Source organism: Papio anubis, chromosome 11 (assembly GCF_008728515.1).
Source record: "Papio anubis isolate 15944 chromosome 11, Panubis1.0, whole genome shotgun sequence".
Classification (NCBI taxonomy): Eukaryota; Metazoa; Chordata; class Mammalia; order Primates; family Cercopithecidae; genus Papio; species Papio anubis.
Window position 1 is genome coordinate 56,602,186 of NC_044986.1, and position 18,060 is coordinate 56,620,245.

At 38.0% G+C, this 18,060-nt stretch overlaps 1 protein-coding gene across 4 annotated transcripts in view; it reads right to left on the reverse strand.

The window, feature by feature from the left end:
* ANK3 (ankyrin 3) overlaps window positions 1–18,060 on the reverse strand; it is a 704,392-nt gene that overhangs the window by 398,244 nt on the left and 288,088 nt on the right. The window lies entirely within an intron of this gene.

The window sequence follows — 18,060 nt, forward strand, 5'->3', positions numbered from 1 at the left end:
ATGGGCAGGACACACAATGGGTCATTTGGCCAATCCTTGTTCAAAGTTTTGTTGAATCATCCAGACAATTAAATCTGTTGCTATAGTTCCACAGGGATGTTGACGATAAATGTGCTAATATGTAAGAAGTGCTTTTAGCTCTTACAAGAAACTCTATCAATCCAACTCTATCAATCCAAGAGATTATTATTTCAGCTGAAAGGCCGTCAAGAATCTTCCCACAATTACTTATTTATATCTTTAGAAGCTTTTAGCAAAGCAAAAATCAACATCTTCAATTAGGTAACCCAAGTTCCAAAATTATGAAGTACAGAAGCCAATACTTAAAGAACAGCTGATGGGAATAGATCCTATGAAAAACTGTAAGCATTGTATAGGCATCTTAAAGAAGAGGCTGAAATTTAAGCAAAATCACACCTGATTCCCAGTGAGACTCAATTGCAGTGAACATGGAGCCTCGGGTTCTCTTCTGTAAAACTGAGAGGACCCAATCTGATGCTCCGAATTCCTTTCCTGCTCTGATAATTCCATGCCACCAGGCTGGCAAAATTACAAGTGATAAAGAATGTGTTACCACACGGAAAACAACTGAGCATTTGCTGAAGTTCATGAAGAGAATAATTCACAGACTCAAAGCAATATTTATACCCAACATTCCAATTTAGGTAACTAATTCAACAAAATGCTACATGCAAATCAAATAAGCAATCAGAGAATATCAAAACGGAGAGCAGTAAACATTTCTTTCTGTTTCAGATTAACTGAAAGGTACTGAGAGAAAGAGAAAGAGAGAGATAAAGAGAGAGAGACCAACTGATGAATCCTGACTCTGACCTGCACGTGTGTGGGCATCTGATGTGAAAGCCCAGGGATGTTCACAGTCAAAATGGAGTAAACAGTAAAGTAAGCTTTCCTGACATTCTTGTTGAGGAACCGCAGAGATAAGAGAAAACCAGAAAGTGGTTCTTTTGAAAGCACTTTTTATATAGGCCGGGCGCGGTGGCTCAAGCCTGTAATCCCAGCACTTTGGGAGGCCGAGACGGGCGGATCACGAGGTCAGGAGATCGAGACCATCCTGGCTAACACGGTGAAACCCCGTCTCTATTAAGAAATACAAAAAACTAGCCAGGCGAGGTGGCGGGTGCCTGTAGTCCCAGCTACTCGGGAGGCTGAGGCCGGAGAATGGCGTGAACCCAGGAGGCGGAGCTTGCAGTGAGCTGAGATCCGGCCACTGCACTCCAGCCTGGGCGACAGGGCGAGACTCCGTCTCAAAAAAAAAAAAAAAAAAAAAGAAAGCACTTTTTTCTAAATAGGTATCATGACAGAATATAGGGTTTCAGGGCCCTAAAAAAAAAACCTCAGGAGTTCAAACTTGGTAAGTGAAAGAAGTGGCACATATCAGAATCAAGTTAGTGTCAAATATCTTTAAAAGAACATTATCCAATATGAATGCCATTTTGATTATAGTTACTATGGACATTTGGTGATTTAAAAAATTAGGGAAGGGCATGAAATTTTAATGTTTTTGAAAAGATAGGTGGGTTAATAAAATAAAAAAGGTAAAAAAAATACTGATGTCATCCAATCTTCATGCACAGAGAGTCAAAGCAATTTTCCCAAGGTCATACAGTTAGTTGGTGACTTAGATGCACAGCTAGACTAGAACCCAGATTTTCTGACAATGCACTGAACAGATGAGATTACTCAAGTATCTGAGAAGGACACATTTGAGTAAGCAGTTAAACAATGCACAATTACTAGTGAGCATCTTAGCACTTCAGATCTTCTTTGAGGAAGAGGATGACATTCACTTCTGAAGGCAATCTGGACCATAACCTGTCTAGCCCCAGAGCCCACATCAGCAGTATCCTGCTACTTATCTTTTTCCAACTGCTTCATTTCTTCTAATACCCAATTCTGAAAGGTTGATTAAATTACATTTCCATGCAGTGAGTCTAGGCAGTGAGCTCTCTTCATAGTTGTTTATATAGAGTCCCCCAAAGACCTGAATGGGTCAACAATGAATTAAACAAGCACATCAAAACATGAAGTTCAAACAATGAGGCTGACTGAAACATGACCAAGCACGAGAAAAACACTTCTATCAAATTCCTAAGTGTGGAACCATGCCTCGATTCTGTGCTCATCCTTCCTTTGAAAGATGGTTAGCTTCTGAAAACACAGCTCCTCATTTTACATGGTGCTGTGACTAGCTTTAGTAGTTTAGCTCAAGAAAGACAAATTGGGACACTATGAAGATTGAAGGATTGAAAATAGGCTGATCCTTACAGTTTCCTATTGCTCACGGCTATCCTTTAAGTGACTTGATTGCTTCATCACTATACCATGACATCGTTCCCAGAGGTACCAGGGTTGTAAGGAGGACATCACAACCCTGACAACAGTGACTTACTGAAAATTCAAGCAACATTTGTTTTTAGAAACTGCATTGGCATTGAAATCACATCTTAAGACTCAAGGAGGAGCTAGATATGGAATATGTTGGGTTTCCCTGAATAAACCAGTATTATCTTCTCCCTTTAATAGAAAGGGCAAGGTAATTTCCAATCTGGTTTCCATGGACATAGAATGAACTCTGACCTCTTGGGACTTGTATTAAACATGCACAAGCAAAGGAGAAATGCTGGCAGAAAGGTTTTCTAGATTTGGTAGGAGAAAGACATGTCTTAACTTGCCTTGTGTGTTGTGAAGAAGATAATTCAAAGAAGAAATTAGAAACATGATTTCCTATCAAATCTTCAGGAATAAGGGCTGCTCATTTTAAATGTCTATGTTTTATTGGATAATATAAATAACTTATGTATTTGGAGCCCAAAAGTTCAGTGTTAAAGTCTAGCTTTAATTCAACTGCCAAAAATAAATGTGATTATAGGACCCAGGGACCCCGTCTCAGGTATTTTGTGACAGGTAAAAACCCAAGGGACTTCCAGAGCCTGCTGATATGAAAGTCACATGGTTTTGAAGTTATGATGCCGACTCTCTGTAATCCATCAGATCCAACTATTTGACAATTGTTGAGTCACTTATAAATAACACATATTGAGGTGCTTTTTTATCTTCTCTCAAGCAGCCTATATCCTTCCTGTTCCTCTGTAAGTCTAGGAGAAAATAAGAAAGAAAGGAAGTAAAAGGGACTTATATTAGGAGATGTGGAATAGGAAAGAAAGGCAAGGAGAAAAAGGGGGAAAAGAGGGTACACATATTCCAAATAAAATAGGGTACTCTTACCCCAAATAGAATGGATAGAATTTTATCTAAAAAGGCTTTACAGATTAGTAAAGATTAAGAGTTTATTTTTGTAGGAAAAATAAGAAGTGAGTATAAGAAACCAAGTGTGATTTTTAAGCTTTTGGGTGAATGTGTTGACGGAACAGAGATGAACATTGGGAACATTGGTTCAGTGGAAGGCTGTTGGCCTGGAAGGATAGTTCTTGGTTTTGGCCCTGGCTTTACTTCCAAGTGGCAAAAATTCACTTAGCTTCTCCACAGTTCAGGTGCTTCCTCTATAAAAATGGATAAAATTCCCTGTCCTACTTTCATCACAGGAGTGCTGGAGGATTAAGTAAGCTAATAGATGCAAAATTTCTTTAAAACACTAGAGTTCTATATACAAATATGTTATTAATAGTATATATTATTCAGTAAGTCATCACTTTCAATCCCATATTTTAACGTAACATTTAAATACAAACCATTACTTTGACCATCATACCATTTTTCTAAAAGAAAAAAAGGAAGGTTTGGAAATTGTTAGTCCTACTTGACTGCGGTGACTGGTAAAACTATATTTATTCTATGTGAATACAGATCTGCTCATGTATAAGTAACAAACAATCATATGAAGTTATATTTTTGGAAAATTTACTTGAGCTTTTTTATCTGGCTCATAAAAATATAATGATCATTTGAGAGTCCACTATTTAAAGTTTTTCTGACCAACCAATGCATTTAACTAGCACCAGTGTGGTAGATGGCTCATAGGCTTGGAAGTCTGGACAGAAAGTCTGCCTGAAGGCTGAACACCAAGAAAATCAAAGAGGGAGAACTGGAATGTTTAGATATAGGAGTGTGTGGAAATACCATGCCAGAATTCACCGGTCTGCACCCCATAACATCTACCTTCAAATAGTCCAAAGACCAAATGTTGTCATTCTCCTAAAGATGCCTAGAATGAGGTGGTATTGGTGGTCCATAGAGTGCAAGAGAAATGACTAGTCAACTGTTCACCAACTCCAAACTCGCAGGGCTTCTCTATTCTCAGAATCTGCTCTGGCAAATGAGGAGGTTAAATTCAGGGTCACCAGGTAATTCATTGTTCAAATCGGAACACTATTAAGATTGAAAGGGGATGCTATCAATAACTGCACCAGGGTAACAGATCTGAACGATCTGTCCCAGGCAATCGATGGGTATGGTTATCCTAGTTACATGTATTATTGCTGTTTTTTACCCCAGAGAATTTTTTATTAGCATAAAATACACACAGTCAACTTGTGGGTAATAAGAGAAAAATCATGATTTCTTGTTTCCTCATTTCTCAGAAGAATAAGTTTTATGGAGTTTTAAAGACATAACACAAACATGTTTGAAAAAAAAAAAAAAACTTGGATTTGAATTCTAACTCTCCTATCTCTTAGCTGTGTGACCCCAGGTTAAAGGAAAAACCTCTCTGAGACTTAGTCTCCTCATCTATACCATAGGGAAAGAAATGTAAGCCTTTTAAGTTTTTTCTGAGGATTAAGTTAATGCATGTAAAACAGTGGTTCCCAATCTTTTTGGCACCAGAAACTGGTTTTGTGGAAGACAATTTTTCCACGGACCAGGGGAGGGGGATGGTTTTGGGATGATTCAAGCACATGACATTTATTGTGCACTTTGTTCCTATTATTAATACATTGTAACATATAATTAAATAATTATACAACTCACCATAATGTAGACTCAGTGGGAGCCCTGTGCTTGTTTTCCTGCAACTAGATGGTCCCATCTGGGGGTGATGGTGATAGTGACAAATCATCAGGCATTAGATTCTCACAAGGAGCATGCAGCCCAGATCCAGCACATGCGCAGTTCACAGTAGGGTTTGCCCAGTTCACAACAGTGTTTGCCCAGTTCACAGCAGGGTTTGCCCGGTTCACAGCAGGGTTTGCCCGGTTCACAGCAGAGTTTGTGCTCTTCTGAGACTCTAATGCAGCTGCTGATCTGACAGGAGGCGGAGCTCAGGTGATAATGTGAGCCATGGAGAGCAGCTGTAAATACAGATGAGTTTTGCTCTCTGGACCACTGCTCACTTCCTGCTGTGCAGCCCAGTTCCTAACAGGCCACAGACTACCACTGGGGGATAAGGACCCCCGATGTCAAGTATTTACCATAGTTATTATTACCATCATTAAAATATAAATTACTCTCATAAGTGGGAGTTGAACAATGAGAACACATGGACACAGGGAGGGGAACATCACACACGGGGGCCTGTTGGCTTGTGCGGGGCTAGGGAAGGGATAGCATTAGGAGAAACACCTAATGTAGGTGACGAATTGATGGGTGCAGCAAACCACCATGGCACATGTATACCTATGTAATAAACCTGCACATTCTGCGCATGTATCCCAGAACTTAAAGTATAATTTAAAAAATGTAAATTCCTAGGACAACATCTAGCACAAAAAGGTCCCACATTCAGTCAAAAAACATCTAAACAATTCTTCGTGGTGTCTTTGCCCTTCTGACTCGTTCCTTCCCATCTGTCTGTTAGCCTGTTTTCCATGCCACCTGGATCACAAACTGTTTGTATGCCTTAACTCTATCCTACCTACTCATGAAATGAAATTGGAATTCTAAACATTCAAAGAAGCCTAAAATGTGTCTGAAGAGGTGATCAATAAACATTATTCTGATGGCTGTTTGCCATTCCGGTTTATAAATAAGTGCTCGATTTGCAAAGTGGATACTGACAGTATCACATCAAGTAGGCCTAATGTCCATACAAGTCAGAATAACTGTTCCTTCTTGCAGGGCTTTGGGGCTGCTTAACAATTGCTATTAACATATGAATGGTAATTTTTCATCAAACCAGCTGGATCTTTCTTTTCTGTTTGCTTTATATGAAGGTATTAAGAGTTTGGTGCCCCCAGGAGAGGGCTCATCTCTAAGGTATGTTGTATTTTCTTGGGAATAAACTTTCAGAGAGTTCACACAAAGGTATTCTCTGAAGGATGTTAGACCACAGTATCTGATGAACATAACTCTTACTTCCTAGTTCCTCCCTTGATTCGGGGTGACGCTGATAGCAGAAGATCTCCTAACACATATAAAGGTAAACATCCTTATTGGCACTTTTAATGTAAAGACATCTACTGTATCCTTATTAACTCTATGAATTGACTATTCATGGAGTATGCCAGCTCCCTTCTTAAATGATGATGACAAAATAATAAAAAGGGCTAACTTTTAAAACACAGAGTTGCATTAGAAAAAGCTGAACAAACATGAGGCCAAACATTACAGCTCTTGTACATTCAGGTGGAGGCCTAGGAGGAGGCCCGGCATGGGTACAGGAATAAAATGTTTCTCAGCATTATTCTAAGATCTTGCAGTAATGAGGAGAGCACGACAAGTTCTTACCAAGTAAAATTATCCCACTGTGGCTCTGCTGCTGTTCTGAGAAAGTCATTTACAGAATAAACATCTTCAAGAACAAGTTGAAAATTTGACCCAGGCCCCTCTTCCTGCATCAGCCCACTCCATCATCACCAGTCCCCTTCCTTTTTCCAGCCTCAGCCAAAAGTTGGCGACAGCAATAGAGCCCCTTTGAGGCTAAGACAGTGGGATCATGTTGACAGAAACTGCCCCCAATGCTCTTTAAAAACTGTCCCACTTCAGGTGCTAATCACAGCCTAAATGGCCAGAAATGATTGATAAAAAAGAAACATTAAAACAACAAAAAGACATACAAAGAACAACACTGAAAAAGAGAATGTAAGTAAGACCAGGCGTGGTGGTTCATGCATGTAATCCCAGCACTTCGGGAGGCCAAGGTGGGCGGATTGCTTGAGGCCAGGAGTTTGAGACCAGTCTGGCCAACATGGTGAAATCCCGTCTCCACTAAAAATACAAAAATTAGCCCCAGGTGTGGTGGTGCACAACTATAATCCCAGCTACGTTGGGAGACTGAGGCACGAGAATTGCTTGAACACAGGAGGCAGAGGTTGCAGTGAGCCGAGATCGCGCCACTGCACGATCGTGCCACTGCAGCCAGGGCAACAGAGTGAGCCTCTGTTTCAAAAAGAAAAAAATAAAAGTAAAAATAAAAAGCAAATTTTTAAGTTGCCTAGGGATGACGAAGGAAGTAGGGAGGTGGAAGGCAGAGAAGGGAGTAGGAATCAGGAAGAAGGCTTGAAATAATCTAATTATGCTTTTAGAATATTTTAGAAAGACACTCTTACTACCTAATCGAGATAATCACCCAGAGTATATCCAAGTTCTTGATCTATTTCCAAATTCTGAGTACATATATCAAATGCAGCTCGAATGAGTAGTGCTTTCCTTGGAGGATCCTGCCAGCAGGATATGCATGGCTTGCAGAATAACTCTGAAATCTCTTACTATGCATCGTCTCCAGCTGCTGAAACTTTCTACACTTGGCATGTGCTAAACAGATCTTGTAGAAATTCACAGCAAGTACCAGCTATATTTATTACTCATTAGCCTTCAAACAGTCAACTGTGCCATAAAAGTGGAACAAATAGAATGTACAAGCAACTAATTTTAAAATACTTTATATAACAATAAGGAAGGCCTTGATTAAACATTCAAAACCCCTATGGAATATCAAAAATGTGTTCGTGTTCTCATATTTCTTGATCCAAGAAAATGGTTTTACCTTTACTTGTGAGTATTCATCCTAATTTTAATATAACATACAGATACTTGTCAGTTTATAATTTTGATTTTCAAAAATGTATTTTCATATTAATGATCCTATAGCATAGCCCATGTTTTCAATATTCAGAAGGAATATAGTCTACTTATTATACCATAGGTAATTTGAATGTGGCATTTAAATCACACATTGAATAGAGTACATGAAGTCACTTTTTAAAGAATATTAGCGGTTTTAACAAAACAAAATAACAAAGTGAAAAAATTTGTAATGTGAGTTATCTTCCAATTTGTTTTCTTTAAAACATTAAATCCACTTGATCATCAACTCCTAGTTCAGAAAACAGTCTTTTGTACATAGAGAGCCTTAAATTCTTTGGCAGGTTCACTTTGAATAGACTTGTTAACAGCATATGGCTTTCCTGTACTGCCACCCTGTGGAATATTCAGAGAAAACAACCAGACTTGAAAAAGCATAAACTTAGGAACTATGCCCCGGATCTGCAACCCAGAGTACGACAAGATCTTTTTATTATTTAGTACAGTGTAAGCATTTTTGTAGAAGCTCAAACCACATGGTTTCAGAATTTATATGCCTGCAATAACTTTACACTTTAGAATTTTTCAGAGCATTCTCCAAACAGAAAACTCCGTGATGTTTTATTTTTTTATTAATGTAAATATTTGTTTTATGTGAACTTGAGTTTCTTTTCAGCAAGTATGCTCACTTTTTTTCAAAGAGGATTATGAATAAGGCTCTGTGAAAATGCCCAACAGAAGTAAATGAAGGAGTGTATTGGGCAATAAGCTATAAGTATAACTCTGAAAAGAGGGTTGCGATTACTTGAATACTACACCTTTTCCTATGGACCCACCTCATTCTTGAGAACTGTGTTACTTTAATAGCGATCACTGGAATAAAATGTCATAATGCATTGCTCAGTATTTTGTTTTTTAATATATTGTTTCTTTGTGTTACAAAACAGTATAGGATTACGGGTTGAGTTTGTTTTCCTTTGTTGGTCATTGGAATGTTTATTTTTGAAAGTTTGTAAACTTTCCTAAGAAAAGTTGTTTCCTACTAATTTGACATAAATGATATTTTACATTGGAAATAATAATCCATTTATCAAAATAAATGTCTAAACTGATGCCTTAAAAGACAAATTTAGTTCTGTCCCCATATTACTTTCTCTTACTTCCAGCACATTTTCTTTTCGTAGAAAAATCTTTCCTTTAGATGAATCCTAATCACCATATAGACCTTTCTCAAAAATCTTCCTTGAGCAAAAATTCTTTTTTCCTTAAGATGAATTTTCATTTTTAAAAAGATATTATTCAGATATAATATTCTCCCATTTAACAAAGCTATAGAATTACCACTATCTAATTTCAGAAAATTTTCATAACCAAAACAAAACAAAAACACACAGACCCAAAAAATCTCATGCCCGTTAGCAGTTACTCCCCATTCTCCCCTCTTTCAGTCCTTGTCAACCACTAATCTACTTTCTGTCTTTCTGGATTTGCCTACTCTGGACATTTCATATAAATGTAAACATGTAATATTTGTCCCTTTGTGTCTGGTTCTTTCATTTGTCATGTTTTTAAAGTTTCATCCATGTAGCATGAATCAGTACTCTAGTCCTTTTAGCAGCTGAGTAATATTCCCTTATATGGATATATTATGTTTCTCTGTTCATCAGTTGATGAGTGTTTAGACTGTTTCCACTTGTTGGCTATTATGAACAATGCTGCTATGAACATTTGTGTTCAAGCTTTTGTGTGGAAGCATGTTTTCAATTCCCTCAGGAAAATACCTAGGAGTGGAATTGCTGGGTCATATGGGAACTGTTCAATTTTTTGAGGAACTGCCAAACTGTTTTCCAAAGTGGCTGCACTATTTTACATTTCTACCAGCAGTATGTCAGGGTTCCAATTGTCTACATCCTTGTCAACACTTGTTGTATGCCTTTTTTACAGTTATTCTAGTCGGTATAAAATGATATCTCATTGTAGTTTTGATTTAGATTTCCTTGATGGCTAAAGATGTTGAGAATCTTTCATGTTCTTGTTGGCCATTTGTATATCCTGTCTTGACAACTATCCATTCAAATGCTTTGCCTATTTTTCAATTTGGTTATTTATCTTTGTATCATTGAATTGTAAGGATTTTTAAAATATATTCTAGATAAAAGTCCCTTGACAGATAGATGATCCGCAAATATATCTCCCATTCTCCAGGTTGTCTTTTCACTCTGATAATGTCCCTTGAAGCACAAAAGCTTTTTTATTTTGAAAAGTATAATATGTGTTTTCTCTGCTTGCACATGTTACATCAACACAATCTATTTTAATCCACAAATATTGTGGTGGATTTAAACAGAAACAGAATAGATTTAACCAGGACATTGCAGAGAATCAGTTATCACATGGGGTATGTCAAATCTTCATCTAGTCTGAAGTAGACTGGAGTCAGAATGCACAGGACCCCAACATGTACCTTCAGGCATGTGGGCCTTTCTTCCACCTGGAACACTGCTCCTCTTAACCAAGCCTCTGGTTGAACTACCACTGACTCCAGAGTGTTTAGACCACTTGTTTGGGCATTACAAATTCACAATTACTATTTAAATGTGGTGGAAACTGAACAGAGTCTGAGATTCATGAGCACAGGCAGATGGTCCTGATAGAGAAAGTTAGAGTCCTTGAGGACTCAGCACTGGCCAGACGACAGATGGGGGTGGGATTTCTGGGTGCCATATTTCATGAAAGATATAAAAAAGTTGAAATGCAACTAGGCAAAGGTAGACAGGATAGTGACAGGTGGAAGAAAACAGCTGAAGATACTTCAAAGAAGAAAAGATACAAGAAAGACCTTTGGCATGTCCTTAACTAAGCAGTAGCGCTGTCATGTAGGGGAATCTGCAGTGCTGCAGGGGCCAGAGGACCCAAAAACAGAGTTACAGAGACAGGGACTCAGGATTTGATGTAAAGCAAAGTTTTGCCTGGCACTGAAGAGAGACTTAATAACTATTGCTAAATAAAGGAATGAATGAATGGATTCAAGCTTCCAAACAATGCAAGTGGCTATCCAAAAAATTAATAGGTTCCATGACCCTGGAATACTCAAGCAGAAGGATATGACAGAAAGGATTCTTACAGTATGCATAAGGGGAAGAGGGGAACAGGGATATAAATGTATTAATCTCTTGACCTAGAGCAAGCACTTACATCAAGATTACACATTAGGTCTTTTCATCCTAATTGTCCTGTCAGATGAAGAAACAGACTCAAAAGGATTAAGCAACTTATGCAGTACCTCACAGAAAGTGAGACTTGATTTGGAGCTTGCCTCCAGGATGCATGTATTTCCATTTAACCACACCGTCATGAGTTGGCTCAGAGGTTCTTATGTACTCCCAAACTGTATGCTTTTATTACATTTCTAGCAATTATTATATAACAGCAAAGGGTTATTTACATTTTTTCCAAATGAAAAAGCTGAAGTGTCCATTAAAGCTGAGAGGAGGCAAACTTATCTTGGCCAGAAATTCATGCTGACCCTTATGTATGACGGTCATACCTAATTTTCTACTCTCCAATTCCTACATTAGCTAGTGGTTTTAGGAACACACCTAGCTTAAAAATAACTTTCAATACACCGGTTGTTCTTACCCAAAGTTGTATACATACATGTATGAATTGAAGAGTGAGACTTGAACGGCCAGGATAGGCATTAGAAATGAGAACTCCATTTTCTGAAATAATAGAGCCTCAACTCCACTTACCGTTAGGCCTACATTGAAAGGATGGGATATGAAGCTTCTATGAAAATTTACTCTCTCACCTTCCCGCTCATCTAGTAAATCCCTTTGAAGACCTAACCTAGTTCCTGCATCCCAGCATCTAGTACTTTAGTTGTTAAAGCAATAAAAAGCCCAGTTTAAAATGCAAAGTGTGGGGAGGAGTAAGGCAAATGTGAATGCCTAAGCCATTTCCAGCTATTCACAACCTCACAAAGATGGGCTGGTTACGTGTTAGATGAAAAACATAAAAAGTTTCTATTAGGTGAGGAAGACCAAATAAGTGACCAGTACAAAACCTCAATGGAGCCTTGAGTGGCCAGCAATAATAACATAAGGAAGGGACAAGCAAAGAATAATTGTGTTCTCTATAATTTACCATAAGGGAAAGTGCATCAGACCTCTGAGATATTTCCGCTGATAACATTTTGATTCTGATTCCCTTAAGAGCAGATGAGCTGATCCTTTGCTGTGGGGAGGGAGGAAAAGAGGGAGGGAGAAAGGCAGGAAGAAACATTTTAAAATAATGGAAAATCCCTTTGGCCATTTCACAGAATGAGCATGTGTCCCTTAAGAGTCTTAAAACATAGTGAATGAAGTCTGTCATTCCCTTAGAAAGTCTCAGGGATGTGGGAACCCCTGGGATTCTACTGTTTAAAATAATATTTTTTTTCTTGTAACATGATCCTAAACACAAACCAGACAATCCAACTGAAGAAAGATCTATTCCAAAGCTGCAGGAAATGTTTGTACTGTTGAAATTATTGAGAAATGATAGATTTTCTAGGAGCCTTTCAAGGTGAATTTTGATGAGCCTTGACTTCGAGACCTTAGCCACTGAGTAAGATGTGGTTCCACTATAAAAATGACTCAATGTGGTGGCTCCCTGTAGCTACTTTTGTGAACTGCTAGAGAAGGGAATATCTTATTTATCAAAAATATTGCATTAAAAAGAATCCTGTGGTAGAGACTGGCAAAAGCATTTTGTTATTTAAAATAACACATAATAGGCTGGGTACAGTGGTTCATGCCCATAATCCAGTACTTTGGGAGGCCAACGTAGGAGGATCACTTGAGGAGTTCAAGACCTGCCAGGGCAACAACATAGTGAGCCCTCATTTCTACAAACAAACAAACAAAAAACCCAAAAACAAACAAACAAAAAAAACAGACCTTGTTTGAGAACTTATATATGAAGTTGTGTAACACCAAAAGCAGCCACCATGGGACATTTTAAAATGTTAAACCCTTGTGAGCCTCAGGAATGCCATCCAACCTGAGGATAAAAGCAAACACTAGACGGAGGTGGTTCTCCAGGATGAACTAGTTCTAGAGCTGATTCTGACTATAACTTGCTATGTGGCTTTGGGCAAGACATTTCACCCCTCTGGGCTTTAGTTCCCTTCTCTGAGAGATAAAAGCATTGCTTCCAATGACATCTGAAGTCCTTGCATCTCTGACAATTCATGACTGTAATTTTTCCTAAATTTCCACTTTAGCTAGATATTCCTCCTTCCAGCAGCTGAGAAACCTGTGTCAAAACTTAAACCGATTCTAGCACATTTCACTTCATGGAAAAAATTAACACATTCTGCACTCTGAGTTTTTCAATCTGTACAAAGTACATTTCAATACGTCTCCTTGCCCTTGACTTGGCGGAGTTTCTCAAAGTGTGGTCTCAGAGCAGCTGTACCAAATGACCTGGGATGGAAGTGGTCTAGTGTATTAGTCTGCTCTCACCATCCTACAAAGAAATACCCAAAACTGGCTAAAATTTATAAAGAAAATAGGTGTAATTGACTCACAGTTATGTATGACTGGGGAGGCCTCAGGAAACTTACTGTCATGGTGGAAGGGGGAGCAGGCACCTTCTTTACAAGGCAGCAGGACAGAGAAGAACCAGCAAGAGTTCTTCAACAAAGAGTTCTAACAACCAAACACTTATAAAACCATCAGATCTCATGAGAACTCATTAACTATCATGAGAACAGCATGGGGGGAACCACCCCCATGATCCCCTCAGCTCCCACCAGGTTTTCCCTCAACACCTGGGGATTACAACTCAAGATGAGATTTGGGTGGGGACACAAAGCCAAACCATAGGATGTAGGAAACAATGCAGAGTACTGAGACTCCCACCCAAGGACTCACTGACTCAGGATCTTTAGGAGTGGGGAACAGGAATTTGCATATTTGCCATGTTTCTCGGGCGACTCCTTTGTACAGTCTGAGAGCTCCCAGTGTTGAGAGACTTACATAACAAAAGGTACATCAATTTCATCCAACCACCCAAATTAACATAGGAAGTAAAGTGTGTGAGGTGGCATATAGCCTCAACAATTGGAACTAATAGTAGAGACATTTTAAACGGAAAACTAAAAAAGCGTAGTTCTTCATACACCAAATTTAAAATATTGAGTTTTAGGAGCTTGTGGGACTTCTGAATGGCACCACTCTGGCGACAGATCTGAACTGGCAATGCTGATTGAAAAGTATTGCCTACAGGCAGGAGGGTGGGCAAGAGAGAGAAGGGAAAAGAAACAGAAGGTAGGAAAAAGTTTAGAAAGATGTTCACCAAAACATTAACAGTCGCCAGTCATGTCTGGGTGGTAAGATGGATTGCGAGTGACTGCTTTCTTTATAATATCATTCCTCTTGCATCGTTCAGATTTGCTTTTCAATGAGCGTTACTAGTCTTATAATCATGAATCAAAACATCATTCCACTCCCGATTTTAGAGATGAGAAAAACTGCCAAAATAGCCTGAGAACAAGCAATTTCTCGAGATTTAGAAATCTAGGATTATTAACCTAATACGCTTTCTAAAAAATCTAGGTGAAAGCATTACTTTTATTAACAAAGAATGCACTAATATATAATGAAACCTCTGATTCATATTATCGGAAGCCATTTATTCCTCTGGATATTTTGTTAATATGTAACGTTTATGAAACTTGATTTCTACTTCTCCTATCTTGAAATTTTCTCTTAGAAATGCTATATGTAGGTTCTATACAAACACACAATAGCAATTACGTGGCTGGAATTCCTATTAAAATCTGTCTCACGCTTAAACAACTTAGGTGTAGAAAATGTTTATATCTGGCATAATAAAAAATAAATTATATTTATAGTAAGTACAATAAGATCTCTTAATTCCTACTCATTTGTTTTGTTGCTATTCACAACACTTCCCTCTAGTGTTCATACAAGTATATAAATTTCAGCGAAGCACCAGAGACCTAGATTTTTGTATATGGTAAGCTTAAAATTCCAAGTATTTATCATAATTTGCTTATTTTAACTTTCTCTGCCATGTAAACTAGCCGAGAGAATTTGGGATATATTCTCTTTCCCCATGGTCTGCAGCCATGGGTTATTTTTCACTCAGCAGAATTTTAAGACACATCTTGCTTAAAATTTTGCACTGAAGAGCAAACAAACACAGTTGTGTCTCTGTAACCACGAGACTGGTTTCAGGACCCCCTGCAGACCCCAAAATCCAAGGATGCTCACACCTCTGATGTAAAATGATGTATCATTTGCATATAATCCATACACATCCTCCCATATACTTTTTTTTTTTTTTAGATGGAATCTTGCTCTGTCGCCCAGGCTGGAGTGCAGTGGGGTGATCTTGACTCACCGCAACCTCCACCTTCCGGGTTCAAGCAATTCTCCTGTTTCAGCCTTTCCAGTAGCCTGGACTATAGGTGCACGCCACCATGCCTGGCTAATTTTGTATTTTTAGTAGAGATGGGGTTTCACAAAATTGGTCAGGCTGGTCTCGAACTCCTGACCTCAGGTGATCCACACACCTTGGCCTCCCAAAGCGCTGGGACTACAGGCATAAGCCACCATGCCGTGCAATCCTCCCATATACTTTAAATCATCTAAGGATTATTTATAATACATAATACAATGTAAATGCTATGTAAGTGGTTGTTACAATGTGTTTAATTTGTTTTACTTTTTATTATTGCACTGTGATTTTTTATTGTGTTTTTTCCCAAATATTTTCAATCTGTGGTTGGTAGAATCTGCAGATATGTAACCCATGCATGTTGAAACCACAGACACAAAAGGTAGGCTGTACTTAATAAATTTTAACTCAGTATTGCATTAGGTATTACATTAAAAGAAAAAAACTAAAAACTCATGATTCACTTGGAATACAGTATTCTTCATTCACTCAATCATTACTGAGTAACTTCTTTTTATTTTACACATTATGCTAAATGTCTTACATAGATCCCCCCCAAACTCCATGCAGCAGATGTTATTATCCCCATTTGACAGATAAAAAATTAAAGCACAAGCAAGCGAAATGATTTCCCCAAGGTAACATACTTATAGAGATGATTCAAACTTAGACTGCTAAATCAAACCCAAGGATCAATGTGAAAATAAATCTGTGGAAAGTATACAGTTAGGTACTCACACTCTCTGTCTTCAACTTAGAGCTTCATGATGATATAAACATTGTATCAGCACATCAAGTTTCAATGAATGCTTTTTTGGAGGAGGAGGCCTTTGAGCTGAGCATTAAATTCTGAGTTGACTGTTCATTTGAAAAGTGTTTATTGTGTATCTGCTTTGAAATAGGCATTGTGGCTAAGCCAGCACCTGGGTACTATAGGTGAGGACAGAGGAAGGTTAGTCTAAGCAGAAGCTACAACTGGAGGAAAAACATAAAGGTGGGAAAACATAAAGGACATTTGTTAGAATAAAATGTGTGTGTGTGTGTGTGTGTGTGTGTGTGTGTATTAGAGTAGGGATAGGAGTGGGGTGTGGGCTGAGAATGGATCATTGCTGTCTCATAATCTAGATGAAAGGCTTCACTTCATTTTTTCTCGAATCTGCATCATATTCCTTCTGGGAGCCTGAGAATGGTGAAAGTGAAAAAAGATTTTGCACCACTCTTGCACAAAAATATCAAATCACAAATTTCCAAAATGGCCCAATCGCATCTTTCAATGCTTACTGCCAACATAAACTCCTTCATTTCAGAACCCCCACCATGACCCATCGCTTTTTGCCCAATTTACTTCAAGCTAAAATGCTATTTTTTCCTGGGGGATATTGTACTAAAAAAGACGACTAAAAATAAAAGCCTTTGACATTCCAAGGAGAGTATCCCAGTGTGATACTGAGAGATGTTTAGTGGCAATCAGAAAATGGATGTCCTTCTTGGCTAAATATATCACAAAAGCCCTGCTCAGTTCAAGCTTCTTCCTACTCTTCAAAGCTTTTGTTTAATAGTGAGGTTACTTCACTCATTCTTTTAGCAAACATTTCCTGATCCTCCGATAGGTGCCAAGCAAGATGGCAGCTGCTGCTTATTTGGGAGCCCATGTCCATCTCAGATGTACTAATATCAGAATCTACTCAAACCTACGTTTGCTAAGGTATCTTGGGCCCTTGAACTCACCTTCATTTAACCAGAGGCCCACCTCAATGACACTTATGCAGAGTTTTAGGATGAAAATGTCAGAATTTTCATTTAAAAATCATGAAAAGATACATATATCTCAAATGTTAGTATAGGTACTTCGCAGTAGTGGGATTGTGTTTATTTTATTCTTTTGGCTTCTTCATTTTTTCTACTTCTTATCTTATATCTGTTTATTGTGTATCACTAGCACTAAAATTCTGGCAGGTGATTATGCTATCAGAATTAAAATAGTTAACGCTAGCTAGATGGCAAAACTGAATAATTCTGAGGTTAAAATGCTAAGTAATTCCAAATCAATCTCCAAACTTGTACATCTGAACTCATTCACATGATATAATGCTCCTGGAAAAAAACCCATATATATAACATACATGTGTATATATAACATATATAATATATACAACATTATATGGATATATAACCTATATGTATATATATAAACAAACTCAAGACTATTAATGAAAGGAGAAACAGACTGCACAAAAAGTGGCAATTAACACTTAAAAACAAAAAGTAAATGTTCTCCATTCCCCTGCTTTTCTACATTTTCATTTCTTTTGATTCCAGCCATAAATCTTTTCATCTAAAATACACGGTTTTCCACCTCCACAGTGTTTGGAATTTTAACTGAATTTCATTTTGTGGCTAATTTTTACTTCGTCACTAGAGGGAGTGGTTGATCTTTTTTTCTTTTTAAGCTCGTTCTTAAATTGCTAAGAAAACATCCCTTTTTTCTTTAATATGCTTAATTTAACATACAGTTTTAAACCGTGAATACATGGTAAGAGTTGTGGGTATTCATGAAGTGTCTGAAGGGACTTCTAATTTTCTGTGTTTTTGGTTACAATTTTGTAGCTACTCCTGTTTAATTCAGCACAATTTTGAGGTTGGTAAGTT